Genomic DNA, 18,914 nt, shown 5'->3' with positions numbered 1-18,914 from the left:
AGTGCAGTTTCTACCCCATGTTCCGTTGATGCATATTGAGCCATTGGCATGCTGGATTAGATGATTGACAGTGTTGGCGTTATATGTGACGTTTCTATGGGTACCGTTGCCATGGTGAGTGCAGTTTCTCCCCCAAGTGCCATTCCATAGAACGTATAAAGTCATACATAAGAATACAAATCGATTTGATACATTGTTATGTCGTTCACGTACCGGGTAGTATGTGGGATATGTATAATACGCTTATAGAGACGACATTCAGTCCTCGTGTATGTTGGTGTTTGTGAGAAAGATGATTCAGAAGAAATTTTATGTTAGACCATGTGTGATTAAAGTAGCTGGCATATTGTATTACAGCATCCGAAATATATTGTGTAAGTGTGTATTAATATAGCGCTGTATTCCATGCATCGGCATGCTCTAAACGCACAGGAATAAAACTATATACAAAGTCTCGATGTACACACTTCAGAGTTCAGGCACAGAAAGCTTGTTGAAGAAGAAAGGTTTTTACTGTTCTACGAAATGATTGAAGAGATGGTGAGTCTTTTACATGTGCTGGGAGGTTGTTCCACTCTACAGCTGCGATGTAGGTAAAGCTTCTCTGTCCATAGCGAGCAGCCATGGCCTTTGGAACTGTGAGGAGGTTCTGGCTTGAGGATCTGAGTGTCCTGAAGGGATGGTGAACCTCAATCATGTCACGGAGATACCCTGGAGCTGTGCCAGAGACGCAATGATAAGTCAGACAGAGGACTTTGAACTTCAGTCTGTATTCCACTGGTAACCAATGTAGGTTCTTCAGAACGGGCGTTATGTGATCGTATCTGCGTATGAGTGAGACATTGTCACAATATTCGAGCTATTGTGTTTTGGATTCTCTGAAATTTAGCTGTGACAGCTATTGGTGCTCCGGCAATGAGACTGTTGCAGTAATCAAGTCAGGAAAGTATTAGTGACACTGCTAATGTTGCAGCAGACTGAGTAGTGATGTATTTCCGGATAGAGCTGATATTTCTGATGTGAAGATAGCACTGTTTTGAGAGGTGGTTTGCATGGTTTTCCATCGTCAACTCAGAGCCCAGTACGACGACCAGGTTTTTGCAGAATGAGAAACTGCGATAGATGAGGAACCAAATGTAAACGTTTTCAGTTTATTCTGTTCCCGTCTGGAAGGGGTGGGGGTGAAGGGCAGCAATCAAAGTGCTTCAGTTTTCTCATTGTTGAGTTTGAGCTTATTGGCGGTCGTCCAGTTCTTTACATCCTCATAGTAGAGTGTCATCCTGGAGTTTGCAGCAATTCCTGAAGATATTTGTGGCTTGAACAAATCTAGAAGCTGAGAATCGTCTGCCTAAAAGTGTCGATGGAGTCAAAGGGTCTTAGTATAAAGTGTGAACATGACAGGTCCCAACACTAAGCCTTGTGAAACTCCACACACTAACTTGCTTGATGTTGAGGTGTATCCATCGATGGACACTGCCTGGCTTTTATCACTGAGGTAGAAGTCAAACCACGGCAATGCAGGAACCTTGATCCCAGTCTGACTCTCAAGGCACTTAAGGAGGTTTATGTGGTCAATAGTGTCAAATGCTGCACTAAAATCTAAAAGAACTAACAGAGCAACATTTCCTTTATCGACACCGTTTCGTATTTCACTAAGTTGCGTGGAGCAGGGTTGTTTCCGTGCTGTGTCGTGGACGATAAGCTGATTGAAAGGGCTCTCGTAGGTTACACTTGTCAAAGGTGTCGGACAACTGAAGACACACTGCACGTTGTATTATCTTTGAGAGGACTGACTGACTGAGTATGGTTTTACGCCGTTTTTAGCAATATTCCAGCAATATCACGGCGGGGGACACCAGAAATGGCCTTCAGAAATTGTACCCATGTGGGGAATCGAACCCGGGCCTTCGGCGTGACGAGCGAACGCTTTAACCACTAGGCTACCCCAGCGCCCCTTCCTTGAGAGGAATGATAAGTAGTTGAAGTAGTTGACATTTAGTGTGTGTGAGCATGCGTAATAACTACTGAAGTAGACTTTGATGCAGGAACATGTGTGGCAAGTTGAGGTACCGGACATTCAGTGTGTGTGAGCATGCGTAATAACTACTGTAGTAGACTTTGATGCAGGAACATGTGTGGCAAGTTGAGGTACCGGACATTCAGTGTGTGTGAGCATGCGTAGTAACTACTGAAGTAGACTTTGATGCAGGAACATGTGTGGCAAGTTGAGGTACCGGACATTCAGTGTGTGTGAGCATGCGTAATAACTACTGTAGTAGACTTTGAGGCAGGAACATGTGTGGCAAGTTGAGGTACCGGACATTCAGTGTGTGTGAGCATGCGTAATAACTACTGTAGTAGACTTTGATGCAGGAACATGTGTGGCAAGTTGAGGTACCTGGACATTTAGTGTTTGGATATATGATATAAGTTAAAGAAACAGCGATTAGTGCTGGAACACGATAGATAAGTTGGAGGAAAACACATACGGCCGATGCAGTATCATTTTATTTCAACATTCTACGTGAAGCAGTATTACATCTCTTTCACAAAGGGACCCGTGAAGATTTGATCGGTTAGCAGTAACAAATGCTTGTCGTAAGAGGCGACTAACGGGATCGAATTGGTTGACACATGTCATCGTATCCAAATTGCGTAGATCGATACTCATGCTGCTAATCACTGGATTGTCTGGTCTAGACTCGATTATTTACAGACCGCCGCCATATAGCTGGAATATTGCTGAGTGCGGCGTAAAACTAAACTCACGCACACTCTTTCACAGGTTACTTCTGCTCTACTTCATACAATAGGGCTGCTTGGAAGGTGAAGGACTCCGTTCAGGACGTAGATGACGCCGTTGGTGGCTTGAAGCACGTTCACGATGCTGACCCTGTTGAACTTGTGCACGTGACCTGCAATGTATTCCCAACAAAATGTTTCTTAGCCCCTTTCAAACAACACTCGTTGAGGTTTAGAAAGCGTGAGGGTGGCATCCCATGAACAAATTTGCTTCAGGTCAATTTTGTGTCTGCAACAATTAGTTAACATGGCAGACAGTAGGTAAACGTGCGTCTTCAGTGTGTACTGGTTTGCGTCTTCAGTGTGTCCTGGTTTGCAACTTGAATGTGTACTGTTTGCGTCTTCATTATGTAAAGATTTGCGACTTGAATGTGTACTGATTGCGTCTTCACAATGTACTGATTTGCGACTTGAATGTGTACTGTTTATGTACTGGTTTGCGACTTGAATGTGTACTGTTTGCGTCTTCAGTGTGTACTGGTTTGCGACTTGAATGTGTACTGTTTGGGTCTCCATATGTACTGGTTTGCGACTAGATTGTGTAGAGGTTTGGGTCATCAATGTGTATTGGCTTTGTCTTTTGTATGTACATGTCTCCTTCCTCATAATGTCATTTAGTCTCTGATGATATGTGACTCACCGTTCTGCATGGAGACGTGGATGCGGTGTCCCTCTAGGGAGGTGAGCATGTCGTTCTGATGCAGGGATTCGGGGCCGTGGATGCCGTCCAGGATGTGGTACATCATTGTGCCTGAAAAACAACAAAAAAGTATGAAACATTGTACTATGTTATATGGTCGTTTGTCATTTCATACAGCTGGATCTTTCGTGGAGGTAAATAGCACTTGAAGAAATATCCAGTTAGTTTTAAATAATGTGTGAATGCTTTGTGCAATAGGAAATAAAGAGGTTACATACTCTTCAGAAAATTGGCGTGCATGTCAAGGTTGTTTCGGTAGGTAGTCGGGAGGTTGCTGAACTCTGCATTGGTCGGCGCGAGAAGGGTCACTTTGGGTCCTACAGGAGGAGATTATAGGCATTGTGTATTCACGGAAGTGATATATTCCCCAACACGTGTTTGGCCACTGGCTCTTAACATGGAAGGGGCTGTGTGACACAGCTACTCTTCACGTCGAGGCAAACTCATGTTTCAGTTCAATCATTAACAGGATTGTTGTATTATCGTGGCTTATACTAATGAACACGTTAGAAACAAATCAGAAAAACAAAATGAAATAAAGATAAAGTTAAAGCAAAGAGTGACACAATGTCTTCAAAAGTAAATGTAATGTTGCTTACTCTCGATCTCGCTCCAGGTTCCAGTTTTCATCAGGTCTGTAATCAAGGTGCTGTACTGACCATAGCTCTGACTTAGAACATGTGCTATACTGCCATGCGTCATATTGCCATGAGTACCGTTACCATGGATAGTGCAGTTGACACCAAAGGTCCCGTTGGGGCAAATTGTGCCGTTGCCATGGTGAGAGCAGTTAACACCCCAGGTTCCGTTGATGCATATTGAGCTATTGGCATGCTGGATTGGATGATTGACAGTGTTTGCGTTATATGTGAAGTTTCCATGGGTACCGTTGCCATGGTGTGTGCAGTTTCTCCCGTAGGTCCCGTTAATGCATATTGAGCCATTGGCAAGGTGGATTGGGTGATTGGTGAAGTTTCCATGCGTACCGTTGCCATGGTGGGAACAGTTTCTTCCGTAAGTCCATTAATGCATATTGAGACATTGGCAAGCTGGATTAGATGATTGACAGTGTTGGCGTTATATGTGAAGTTCCATGGATAGCGTTGCCATGTTGGGTACAGTTTCTACCGTAAGTCCCGTTAATGCATATTGAGCCATTGGGCAAGCTGGATTAGATGATTGACAGTGTTGGCGTTATATGTGAAGTTCCCATGGATAGCGTTGCCATGGTGTGTGCAGTTTCTGCCGTATGTCCCGTTAATGCATATTGAGCCATTGCCATGCTGGATTGGGTGATTGGTGAAGTTTCCATGCGTGCCGTTGCCATGGTGGGAACAGTTTCTACCGTAAGTCTCGTTAGTGCATATTGAGCCATTGGCAAGCTGGATGAGATGATTGACAGTGTTGGCGTTATATGTGAAGTTCCCATGGGTACCATTGCCTTGGTGTGTGCAGTTTCTGCCGTATGTCCCGTTTATGCATATTGAGGGGTATTGGCAAGCTGGATTAAGTGATTGGTGAAGTTTCCATGCGTGCCGTTGCCATGGTGGGTACAGTTTCTGCCGTGGGTCCCGTTAATGCATATTGAGCCATTGCCATGCTGGATTGGGTGATTGGTGAAGTTTCCATATGGGTACCGTTGCCATGGTAGTTACAGTTTCTACCGTAAAGTACCGTTAGTTGCATATTGAGCCATTGGCAAGCTGGATGAGATGATTGACAGTGTTGGCGTTATAAGTGGAAGTTTCCATGGGTACCGTTGCCATGGTGTGTGCAGATTCTGCCGTATGTCCCGTTTATGCATGTTGAGGTATTGGCAAAGTCGGATTGGGTGATTGGTGAAGTTTCCATGCGTGCCGTTGCCATGGTATGTACAGTTTCTACCGTAGGTCCCGTTAATGCATATTGAGCCATTTCCATGCTGGATTGGGTGATTGGTGAAGTTTCCATGGGTACCGTTGCCATGGTGGGTACAGTTTCTTCCGTAAAGTCCCGTTAATGCATATTGAGACATTGGCAAGCTGGATGAGATGATTAACAGTGTTGGCGTTATATGTGAAGTTCCCATGGGTGCCGTTGCCATGGTGTGTGCAGTTTCTGCCGTATGTCCCGTTTATGCATGTTGAGGTTATTGGCAAGGTGGATTAGATGATTGACAGTTTTGGCGTTATATGTGAATTTTCCATTGGTACCGTTGCCATGTTGGGTACAGTTTCTTCCGTAAGTCCCGTTAATACATATTGAGCCATTGGCATGCTTTGATCGGGTGATTGACAGTGTTTGGCGTTATATCTAAAGTTGTCATAGGTACCGTTGCCAAGGTGAGAACAGTTTCTACCCCAAGTTCCATTACGACACTGGATATATGTTTTGACAGCGGTGTTGTGCAGACGTTTTGTTGGTGGTTTTGTTCAGCAGCCCTGACACCTGTAGCACGACCTTGCTCACAAGGAAGATGAAGCCGTTGGAGGCTCTCTTGTTGAATCCACTAATCTTGACACCGTTCACGAAAACTGCCTGCATTAACAGAAAAACAGACCAGCCACCATGAATCAAATACACACAGCAATGCTATCACACATGCCTTTAGCCAACAGTAGATGGCTTTTAAAACCCTACAAGCAACGGACTCGAGACATCAAAGAGCCTACAGGTAGCGTTGTGACCTTACGACGTTCACGACGAGGTATAATACGATTAAATGCTCATTCGTTTATGATAGTTACGTGGCTGTGGACAATGGGACGTGTATGTTTCATGTGTGTAACGGTATGTGGGGGGTGTGTGTTAGAGTTGAAAGAGTTAAATAACTGCTTCACAGTACCAGTTAGGACTGATGTGTCAGTTATACTAGCAGAAAACTTTTACTGACTGACTGACTGACTGAGTTCAGTTTTACGCCACCGCTTTTGGCAATATTCCAGGAATACCACGGCGGGGACACCAGAAATGGGCTTCACACATGGTACCCATGTGGGAATCGAACCAGGTCTTCGGCGTGACGAGCCAACGCATTAACCACTAGGCTACACGCCCCTACAGAAAAAGTTAAACGTGCATACCATAATTCCCGCCAAAACAGAAGATATTTAAAACTTGTTTGAAAAATAATCCTGAATAATCATGTAACAAAGCATTTTGAATGAACTTTGATATCACGTATCTCGCGTGGCACGAGTACTTGTGCACAATGAACTACCTCACTTTTGCATGCCTTATGACACCTGAAGTACGCACACCTGATATTGAAAAACTGAAGTGCGGTTGATTACTCTCTCGCCTCTGAATGTTGTGGAAAACACGTTGACTTCAATCCAAATTGCGCGCACGTCATGCCACGGCTTACAGAAAATCAGCGTCCTCCGCGCTGTGGGTATCCTGGAGACTGGAATGTCCCAAAATGAAGTGACATGTTGGTGTCCATCGAAACACGGTCTCATCTCTATGGAGACTTTTTCAACATATAATGGGATTTACCTCATACCGGCCGTCCACGTGACGTCACATCAAGACTATCCCATCAACTGACCCATCTAAGGAATCCAGACTGGCAGTTTGACTGCTCGGACCATTCTGGTTTACGTCAATCAGTTCCAGGACTGTAGGAAACAGACTGAGGGTACAACATCCGACCCCGACCGCCTGCAATACGTCCAACTTTGCTCCAACGTCACCGGTGAGACACGTGTTGCCTGGTGCAGACAGCATCTACGGTACTGGGGACAAGATTGGGATGGTGTTTTGGTCACTGACGAGTCGAGATTTCATCTGAACTGCCACCACTGGTGATGGCAGGGCAGAGGGTGAAGGGTATGCTGACGCGTGCGTTGTTCAACTTCGACAGTTTGGTGGCGGAAGTGTTGTTATGGCATCAATGCTGCAGTTATAGAAGGATGTTCCACACAGCAAACTGCCTCAAGCCGACCGGTCCTTATCGTCATAATGCTGCCACGTATCAATCTACTTTCCTTCTTCCGCTCTCGTAACAGTGAGCGAGTGAGTGAGTGAGTGAGGCTTAATAGACCGATCCAGTCTGTCAATCAAAACTTGCGCGCTGTGTGGATGTGTCAGACATATTTCCGGTTCAAACGGTGCCTCCGAAGCGATGTGCTTCGAATTATGCCATTACACTCGCTATATCGCCATTACATATAGCTGCGATTTGATGTGTACCTTTACCAAACCATTATGGTCAAGACAAAAGGTTGAGGCGGATCAAAGGCGTTATAAAGGCCTAACGATCGGTTAAATGTCTGCACCATCGTTTACGAAACCTTCGTCTGCCTGCAGATGAGAATTTACACAATTTCCTCACTTTTGCACATGTGCAATAATCATTACCAATTGGTGACAACAAATAGCAGTTTAAGACTTTGCAAGGGTTATAAACACGGACAATTCTTGTAACTAAAAAATTGATTTTGCTTAACGTTTTTAGTCCCTACTGGGCATTGAGTTGGTACGCCATAAAGCTCAAATGAGACGGGCGAGAAAGCCGTCACACAATGTAAACAAATCTGACAGCGATCTGATTTCGGTTCTGGAGTCGACCGAAAGAGCAAAACGTGTTACATTAAAGAACAATGTGGCGGATATGTTCCCTTCGCTCTTAAATATTCTTAAATTTGTCACACATTTTAGGATGTTTAAGTATCTAAAGCACAATCTGAAGGCCTACTGCACAGTGTCTTGTTAATAGTGCAAAATATTCGAGGAGTAACAATTTTATTCAAACGAAAATATTGTCAGTGTCAGCGTTGTGCTATCATGCAATATCCAAATATTAAAATTAATTCATATGAGTGCCTATAAATCTATGCTTCAAATATTTCAGAATTTTTTATAAAGAGATGGATGGGGCTTTGAATTGAATTACGTTCCTCCATGTGGATCGAATACGAAAACTATGTGAGAAGAATAGTGACTTTCTATAGTATTGGGCGGAGTGAAATAAAGTGTATATCTTAATTATGAGGACATTTGAAGTTTTGTTACAACATAGAATTATTCACATATATTGGTACAATTTAGGAGCAATATTGCAACTGTCATTTCGATTAATTCACTGGAAATGATAGCAGGGTATGTTTTAAGAATCTTGTTTTTTTTAGTAAATGTGGAAGGGTAATAAAATTAATAACCTAATCAATTATAAATAATTATTTAATTGATTGACATATCAATAAGATCATATTAATAAGATGTTGGTTTTGGACAAATTGTTCAAGTTTCTTGATGGTTATTTGCAACATGAGCTTCATATTAAACTGCTTACTGGTTTGTGAATGCTTTTCATGTGTGTTTTCCTAAACTTTTGCTATGACTTTTACCACATTTTGAGTCAACCTTATTATAAATTTTATGACACTAATAAGTATCTCAGAAAAGGAAATAGATCAAAATTTAGAAATGTCCTCTAGGGATATAGTCGTAGATCTAATAAAACAAAGATTATCATTGTTTAAGAAGCAATAATGTCAATATGAATTTGACAAAAAGCTTTGAAGTTAGGATATATTCTTTGCACCTTATTTGCACTAATAGTTATAGCAGTTAAATATCTCTGAAGAAAAAAGCAATATTTTGTAATTTGAGTAACATTCTATTTCAATGCTAGCTAATTGTTCGGATAACTGTGGATCCTCTGTTCAAAGATTTTGCATCACAGGTTTCCTATTTCTGGAAGATGGGTCTGCTAGTAGTTGCAGACTGTATCTTGGGTCTTGTATCTTCTTTGTGTTCTGGTGCTGTGACATACCTGTACATGAACGCTGGTAGTTATGAAGTCAAATATTGTCGAAGTCTGTATGTAAGTTAGGATTCCACAACAAACTACATACATTGTATAGAAAAATACAATGGAAAGGATGGTTTTTAAAAACGGATTTCCTTATATTCAGTGTCATTTTAGGATAGTGTACAGATTTTGAAGAGGGAAACTTTACTGAGAATTGCTGCAGATCAGCAGCTGAATATTTGCTTCTGGGTATGTCCAGAGTACATCCATGGAAACATACTGTTTTCAAGCCCAAGCCCATTTTCCAGATTTCCAAATAAGTTCACTAAGTTGCGCACTGTGACTGATTTGTTTACATTAATTATATACAGACAAAACAAGGTGCACAAAGTAAGTAAACGGAAATATTTTCTGCTTTTTTATTTACCATTTATTAATTCATTAAAACATAGACACCCATGTTTTCAGATTATTTAACTAAGTTTAAACAACGCCAATGGATAAGTAAAAGGCGCCACGCGCAACGTTGACAATCTATTTATAGATGCCGAAACGATCTGGAACATGAACATGTGGATGTGTTCATGGTTTTATAAAATTATGATGGAATTTTTTGTGGAAAATATCCAAGCAGCTAAATTCAGTTACCCTTCCCCGCTGATATCTTTGACGGAGGTGAATTGCTAGATAGATTAATTGATTCGAAAGAAAATACGCTTCCTATTCTCAGCAACTGGCCCAGACGATTTTCATCGGGCATGTAACTCATTTTCACTCGCCAATTGCAATCTGCCAACTAAAATATATTAAAAATTCACATGCCTATAACTTGCCTCTATAAATATCATTCACAAACGACGGATACCAAAGTACCACAAGCATAATTCATGAACAACGTTCTCAATCATGTACGTTTCGGTGACGCCATTGTGATTAGTCAGGGTTGTCCCCCTAACGTCAAAAACGAAGTGGGCGGGGCTTATCGGAGGGGACTGGATCGGTCTATTGATCCCTTGCTCTTTGAACAATTCTTCAGTGATTTCAGTACGAGTCGGCATCTTAAGTTACAGATAGCATATACCGATATTGTCTCCATAAGGAACAAAGTCCGAAGTGTTGAACGTTTACGTTTGTGAAACGTATGAGCATGGTGTAAACAGGCCATGGATCTAATCTGATCTCAGATTGAAACACCGACATTTATTGGGACCTTTCATACAGCTGGGGATTAGCGAAAGCTGGTAATTTCATAATGAGATCACTGAATAATCTACAATTCACTTCTTTCAATTTGTGATACGGAAATGTATACGGTTATAATGGTGGATCGTTTTGGAATGGTTTGGCTCCTGGTGAACAAAACATCAGGAAAATATGTTGCCCTTATCCACGGCAAATTCTCACCAAATGACCTGCGTTACAGTGACCTTATTATGTCACCTTGTCTTCAGGCGTGTGTAACCTTGCAAACGTCTGTGACGTCATAGAGGAAAATGTATGGCAAGCTGTTGTTTCCGTTGAACGTATAAAGTCATACATAAGAATACAACTCCATTTGATACATAGTTATGCCGTTCACATATCAGGTAGAGTGTGGGGTATGTGTCATACGTTTATGGAGACGACATTCAGTCGACGTGTATGTTGATATTTGTGAAAGGATGATTCAGAAGAAATGTAATTTTCAACTTATTGTGATACACCGTAAGAAATATATTGCAGTTGTTGCGTTTTGTAAAAATGACTGGGAGTTATATGGAATATTGGACACTGATTATGTTTAAGTTATTTACATTTAGTGTTTGAACATGCGTAATAATTGTTGTAGAATACTTTGATGAAGGGATATGTATAATAAGTTGAGGTACCGGACTTTTAGTGTTTGGACACATGTTGTCAGTGAAAAAGCACATTTAGTACTATGGTACTATTGATAAGTCCGGGGTGAGACATACATGCAGTATTATTGTATTTGATCATTCTACCTGTTGCACTCACTCACTCTCACTCACTCTTCACAGGGATACTTCTGCTCTACTTCACACAATAGGAGTGCTTGACATTTTAGTGTTTGAGCATGTGTAACAATTATTGTCGAAGACTTTGATGAAGGGATATGTATGATAAGTTGAGGTAGCTGACACTTAGTGTTTGGACACATGTTATCATTTAAGAAGCAGCGTTTAGTCCTGGGGTACGATTGATAAGTCCGGGGTGAGACATACATGCAGTATAATTGTATTTCATCATTCTACCTGTTGCACTCACTCACTCACTCTTTCACAGGGATACTTCTGCTCTACTTCACACAATAGGAGTGCTTGACATTTAGTGTTTGAGCATGTGTAACAATTATTGTTGAAGACTTTGATGAAGGGACATGTATAATAAGTTGAGGTAGCTGACACTTAGTGTTTGGACAAATGTTGTATGATAAAAAGCAGCGGTTGATAAGTCTGAGGTGAAAACACACGGCCGATGCAGTAGAATTTTATTCTAACATCATACATGGGTCTTCTGGTCTACCCCACACAATAGGGCTGCTTGAAAGGTGAAGGAGGCCGTTCAGGACGTAGATGACGCCGTTGGTGGTATGAATCACGTTCATGATGCTGACCCTGTTGAACTGGTGCACGTGACCTGCAATGTATTCCCAACAAAATGGTTTTAGTCCGTTTCAAACAGCACTGGGTGAGGATTAGAAAGCCATGTTTAGAGAGGTTATAAGAATGTTTCCTAAATCGCGTAGGCTGAAATGAGTTGATATGTATCGACTCCTTTTCAGACGTCAAAGAAAATGAAGCACATTCGAATTAGTTAGTCTTAAACAGTCTTGAAACAGTCAGTCCTTTTCGAGGCATATTCTTGAGAGCCCTGCGATAATAATTTGCAAATAAAATTACTTGAATCATGACTAACTGATACATAGCCTGTAGGAAAACATCTGACATGTCTGCATAGGTCCAGGAAACCAAATGTGAAGACCTTTACTAAAGACTTGATAATAACCAGAGCCGTAATATTAGTAAAAATTGTAATAGTAAGCCATTTCTGTGACAGACTTTTGTTATTAGATTTGTTCACAAACAAATGAGTTGCCAATGCAAAACATTGTTTTCCCCTCGAAATGGGGATAACAGTTTGATGAAAAAATATCCATTCAATATCCAATGATCTCGATCTTACAACAATATATTGTCCAATGAAATTGTTGACAGGTCAAAAGAATGCTGTGTAAAAGTCCAAGAAAAAGTTCTGTACACATGGGTGTGAATTTGTGTTGACTTAATGTTGTAGTCAGAAACGGTTAACCCAGACTATCATGGCCTGTACACAAAGCAGACACAAATAGTGTACAGGATTGGGTCTTCAGTGTGTACTGGTTATCATTTTCAATGTGTACTAGCTCTGTCTGTCTCATTTAGTCTCTGATGATATGTGTCTCACCGTTCTGCATGGAGACGTGGATGCGGTGTCCCTCCAGAGAGGTGAGCATGTCGTTCTGATGCAGAGAATCGGGACCATGGATGCCGTCCAAGATGTGGTACATCATTGTGCCTGAAAAAAACACACCTAAACTTGCAACACTGTTTGTGATATGGTCATTTTATATAGCTGATCTATTTGTGTAGGTAAACACAAATTAAAGAAATACCCAGTTAGTGTCAAGTAACGTGTGAATATTTTGTGGAATATGAAACAAAGAGGTGTACATACTCTTCAGAAAATTGGCCTGCTTGTCAAGGTTGTTTCGGTAGGCCGTCGGGAGGCTGCTGAACGCTGCATTGGTCGGCGCAAGAAGGGTCACTTGGGGTCCTACAGGAAGAGATTATAGGCATTGTGTGGAAGAGACATGTTCAGCAATACGTGTTTGGCCCCAATGGCAAGTTCATGTTTCAGTTCAATCATTGACAGAATTGTTGTATTACCGTGGCTTATACTAATGAACACGTTAGAAACAAATCAGAAAGAAGAATGGCATTCTGTCTTCAAGAAGTAAATGTGTTGCTTACTCTCGATCTCGCTCCAGGTTTTAGTTTTCATCAGGTCCGCAATCAAGGTGCTGTACTGACCATAGCTCTGACTTAAAACATGTGCTATACTGCCATGCGTCATATTGCCATGAGTACCATTGCCATTCATTGTGCAGTTGACACGCAAGGTCCCGTTGGGTCAAATTGAGCCGTTGCCATGGTGAGAGCAGTTAACACTCCAGGTTCCGTTGTGGCAAAATGTGCTGTTGCCATGGGTTCCGTTGCCATTGCGAGTGCAGTTTCTACCCCATGTTCCGTTGATGCTTATTGAGCCATTGGCATGCTGGATTAGATGATTGACAGTGTTGGCGTTATATGTGACGTTTCTATGGGTACCGTTGCCATGGTGGGTGCAGTTTCTACCCCATGTTCCGTTGATGCATATTGAGCAAATGGCATGATGGATTGGGCGATTGACAGTGCTGGCGCTATGGGTGAAGTTTCCATGGGTACCGTTGCCATGGTGAGTGCAGTTTCTCCCCCAAGTGCCATTCCATAGAACGTATAAAGTCATACATAAGAATACAAATCGATTTGATACATTGTTATGTCGTTCACGTACCGGGTAGTATGTGGGATATGTATAATACGCTTATAGAGACGACATTCAGTCCTCGTGTATGTTGGTGTTTGTGAGAAAGATGATTCAGAAGAAATTTTATGTTAGACCATGTGTGATTAAAGTAGCTGACATATTGTATTACAGCATCCGAAATATATTGTGTAAGTGTGTATTAATATAGCGCTGTATTCCATGCATCGGCATGCTCTAAACGCACAGGAATAAAACTATATACAAAGTCTCGATGTACACACTTCAGAGTTCAGGCACAGAAAGCTTGTTGAAGAAGAAAGGTTTTTACTGTTCTACGAAATGATTGAAGAGATGGTGAGTCTTTTACATGTGCTGGGAGGTTGTTCCACTCTACAGCTGCGATGTAGGAAAAGCTTCTCTGTCCATAGCGAGCAGCCATGGCCTTTGGAACTGTGAGGAGGTTCTGGCTTGAGGATCTGAGTGTCCTGAAGGGATGGTGAACCTCAATCATGTCACGGAGATACCCTGGAGCTGTGCCAGAGACGCAATGATAAGTCAGACAGAGGACTTTGAACTTCAGTCTGTATTCCACTGGTAACCAATGCAGGTTCTTCAGAACGGGCGTTATGTGATCGTATCTGCGTATGAGTGAGACATTGTCACAATATTCGAGCTATTGTGTTTTGGATTCTCTGAAATTTAGCTGTGACAGCTATTGGTGCTCCGGCAATGAGACTGTTGCAGTAATCAAGTCGGGAAAGTATTAGTGACACTGCTAATGTTGCAGCAGACTGAGTAGTGATGTATTTCCGGATAGAGCTGATATTTTTGATGTGATGATAGCACTGTTTTGAGAGGTGGTTTGCATGGTTTTCCATCGTCAACTCAGAGCCCAGTACGACGACCAGGTTTTTTGCAGAATGAGAAACTGCGATAGATGAGGAACCAAATGTAAACGTTTTCAGTTTATTCTGTTCCCGTCTGGAAGGGAGGGTGGGGGTGGGGGTGGGGGTGGTGTGGTGGGTGAAGGGCAGCAATCAGAAGTGCTTCAGTTTTCTCATTGTTGAGTTTGAGCTTATTGGCTGTCGTCCAGTTCTTTACATCCTCATAGTAGAGTGTCATCCTGGAGTTTGCAGCAATTCCTGAAGATATTTGTGGCTTGAACAAATCTAGAAGCTGAGAATCGTCTGCCTAAAAGTGTCGATGGAGTCAAAGGGTCTTAGTATAAAGTGTGAACATGACAGGTCCCAACACTAAGCCTTGTGAAACTCCACACACTAACTTGCTTGATGTTGAGGTGTATCCATCGATGGACACTGCCTGGCTTTTATCACTGAGGTAGAAGTCAAACCACGGCAATGCAGGAACCTTGATCCCAGTCTGACTCTCAAGGCACTTAAGGAGGTTTCCGTGGTTAATAGTGTCAAATGCTGCACTAAAATCTAAAAGAACTAACAGAGCAACATTTCCTTTATCGACACCGTTTCGGATTTCACTAAGTACGTGGAGCAGGGCTGTTTCCGTGCTGTGTCGTGGACGATAAGCTGATTGAAAGGGCTCTCGTAGGTTACACTTGTCAAGGTGTCCGGACAACTGAAGACACACTGCACGTTGTATTATCTTTGAGAGGACTGACTGACTGAGTATGGTTTTACGCCGTTTTTAGCAATATTCCAGCAATATCACGGCGGGGGACACCAGAAATGGCCTTCAGAAATTGTACCCATGTGGGGAATCGAACCCGGGCCTTCGGCGTGACGAGCGAACGCTTTAACCACTAGGCTACCCCAGCGCCCCTTCCTTGAGAGGAATGATAAGTAGTTGAAGTAGTTGACATTTAGTGTGTGTGAGCATGCGTAATAACTACTGAAGTAGACTTTGATGCAGGAACATGTGTGGCAAGTTGAGGTACCGGACATTCAGTGTGTGTGAGCATGCGTAATAACTACTGTAGTAGACTTTGATGCAGGAACATGTGTGGCAAGTTGAGGTACCGGACATTTAGTGTTTAGATATATGATATAAGTTAAAGAAACAGCTATTAGTGCTGGAACACGATAGATAAGTTGGAGGAAAACACATACGGCCGATGCAGTATCATTTTATTTCAACATTCTACGTGAAGCAGTATTACATCTCTTTCACAGGGGACCCGTGAAGATTTGATCGGTTAGATCGATACTCATGCTGCTAATCACTGGATTGTCTGGTCTAGACTCGATTATTTACAGACCGCCGCCATATAGCTGGAATATTGCTGAGTGCGGCGTAAAACTAAACTCACGCACACTCTTTCACAGGTTACTTCTGCTCTACTTCATACAATAGGGCTGCTTGGAAGGTGAAGGACTCCGTTCAGGACGTAGATGACGCCGTTGGTGGCTTGAAGCACGTTCACGATGCTGACCCTGTTGAACTGGTGCACGTGACCTGCAATGTATTCACAACAAAATATTTCTTAGCCCCTTTCAAACAACACTCGTTGAGGTTTAGAAAGCGTAAGGGTGGCATCCCATGAACAAATTTGCTTCAGGTCAATTTTGTGTCTGCAACAATTAATTAACATGGCAGACAGTAGGTAAACGTGCGTCTTCAGTGTGTACTGGTTTGCGTCTTCAGTGTGTCCTGGTTTGCAACTTGAATGTGTACTGTTTGCGTTTTCATTATGTAAAGATTTGCGACTTGAATGTGTACTGATTGCGTCTTCACAATGTACTGATTTGCGACTTGAATGTGTACTGTTTATGTACTGGTTTGCGACTTGAATGTGTACTGTTTGCGTCTTCAGTGTGTACTGGTTTGCGACTTGAATGTGTACTGTTTGGGTCTCCATATGTACTGGTTTGCGACTAGATTGTGTAGAGGTTTGGGTCATCAATGTGTATTGGCTTTGTCTTTTGTATGTACATGTCTCCTTCCTCATAATGTCATTTAGTCTCTGATGATATGTGACTCACCGTTCTGCATGGAGACGTGGATGCGGTGTCCCTCTAGGGAGGTGAGCATGTCGTTCTGATGCAGGGATTCGGGGCCGTGGATGCCGTCCAGGATGTGGTACATCATTGTGCCTGAAAAACAACAAAAAAGTATGAAACATTGTACTATGTTATATGGTCGTTTGTCATTTCATACAGCTGGATCTTTCGTGGAGGTAAATAGCACTTGAAGAAATATCCAGTTAGTGTTAAATAATGTGTGAATGCTTTGTGCAATAGGAAATAAAGAGGTTACATACTCTTCAGAAAATTGGCGTGCATGTCAAGGTTGTTTCGGTAGGTAGTCGGGAGGTTGCTGAACGCTGCATTGGTCGGAGCGAGAAGGGTCACTTTGGGTCCTACAAGAGGAGATTATAGGCATTGTGTATTCACGGAAGTGATATATTCCCCAACACGTGTTTGGCCACTGGCTCTTAACATGGAAGGGGCTGTGTGACACAGCTACTCTTCACGTCGAGGCAAACTCATGTTTCAGTTCAATCATTAATAGGATTGTTGTATTATCGTGGCTATGCTAATGAGCACGTTAGAAACAAATCAGAAAAACAAATGAAATAAAGATAAAGTTAAAGCAAAGAGTGACACTATGTCTTCAAGAAGTAAATGTGTTGCTTACTCTCGATCTCGCTCCAGGTTCCAGTTTTCATCAGGTCTGTAATCAAGGTGCTGTACTGACCATAGCTCTGACTTAGAACATGTGCTATACTGCCATGCGTCATATTGCCATGAGTACCGTTACCATGGATAGTGCAGTTGACACCAAAGGTCCCGTTGGGGCAAATTGTGCCGTTGCCATGGTGAGAGCAGTTAACACCCCAGGTTCCGTTGATGCATATTGAGCTATTGGCATGCTGGATTGGATGATTGACAGTGTTTGCGTTATATGTGAAGTTTCCATGGGTACCGTTGCCATGGTGTGTGCAGTTTCTCCCGTAGGTCCCGTTAATGCATATTGAGCCATTGGCAAGCTGGATGAGATGATTAACAGTGTTGGCGTTATATGTGAAGTTCCCATGGGTGCCGTTGCCATGGTGTGTGCAGTTTCTGCCGTATGTCCCGTTTATGCATATTGAGCCATTGGCAAGCTGGATTAGATGATTGACAGTGTTGGCGTTATATGTGAAGTTCCCATGGATAGCGTTGCCATGGTGTGTGCAGTTTCTGCCGTATGTCCCGTTAATGCATATTGAGCCATTGCCATGCTGGATTGGGTGATTGGTGAAGTTTCCATGCGTGCCGTTGCCATGGTGGGAACAGTTTCTACCGTAAGTCTCGTTAGTGCATATTGAGCCATTGGCAAGCTGGATGAGATGATTGACAGTGTTGGCGTTATATGTGAAGTTCCCATGGGTACCATTGCCTTGGTGTGTGCAGTTTCTGCCGTATGTCCCGTTTATGCATATTGAGGTATTGGCAAGGTGGATTGGGTGATTGGTGAAGTTTCCATGCGTGCCGTTGCCATGGTGGGTACAGTTTCTGCCGTAGGTCCCGTTAATGCATATTGAGCCATTGCCATGCTGGATTGGGTGATTGGTGAAGTTTCCATGTGTACCGTTACCATGGTGGGTACAGTTTCTACCGTAAGTACCGTTAGTGCATATTGAGCCATTGGCAAGCTGGATGAGATGATTGACAGTGTTGGCGTTATATGTGAAGTTTCCATGGGTACCGTTGCCATGGTGTGTGCAGATTCTGCCGTATGTCCCGTTTATGCATGTTGAGGTATTGGCAAGTCAGATTGGGTGATTGGTGAAGTTTCCATGCGTGCCGTTGCCATGGTATGTACAGTTTCTGCCGTAGGTCCCGTTAATGCATATTGAGCCATTTCCATGCTGGATTGGGTGATTGGTGAAGTTTCCATGGGTACCGTTGCCATGGTGGGTACAGTTTCTTCCGTAAGTCCCGTTAAGGCATATTGAGACATTGGCAAGCTGGATGAGATGATTAACAGTGTTGGCGTTATATGTGAAGTTCCCATGGGTGCCGTTGCCATGGTGTGTGCAGTTTCTGCCGTATGTCCCGTTTATGCATATTGAGGTATTGGCAAGGTGGATTAGATGATTGACAGTTTTGGAGTTATATGTGAATTTTCCATTGGTACCGTTGCCAT

General features: G+C 42.6%; 1 long non-coding RNA gene across 1 annotated transcript; it reads right to left on the bottom strand.

The window, feature by feature from the left end:
* Window positions 1-12,763: 12,763 nt before the first annotated feature.
* Window positions 12,764-13,271, bottom strand: LOC124264657. Its single transcript, XR_006895209.1, has 3 exons — window positions 13,253-13,271; window positions 12,957-13,055; window positions 12,764-12,797 (listed from the first exon to the last, which is right to left on the bottom strand). It is a non-coding gene; the product is annotated as an uncharacterized LOC124264657 (long non-coding RNA).
* Between the last annotated feature and the right edge of the window lie 5,643 nt (window positions 13,272-18,914).

Source organism: Haliotis rubra, unplaced genomic scaffold (assembly GCF_003918875.1).
Source record: "Haliotis rubra isolate DU_JTF1 unplaced genomic scaffold, ASM391887v1 Scf935, whole genome shotgun sequence".
Lineage (NCBI taxonomy): Eukaryota > Metazoa > Mollusca > Gastropoda > Lepetellida > Haliotidae > Haliotis > Haliotis rubra.
The sequence above is the reverse complement of the archived record's forward strand: the minus strand, read 5'-3'. Positions and strand labels throughout refer to the sequence as shown.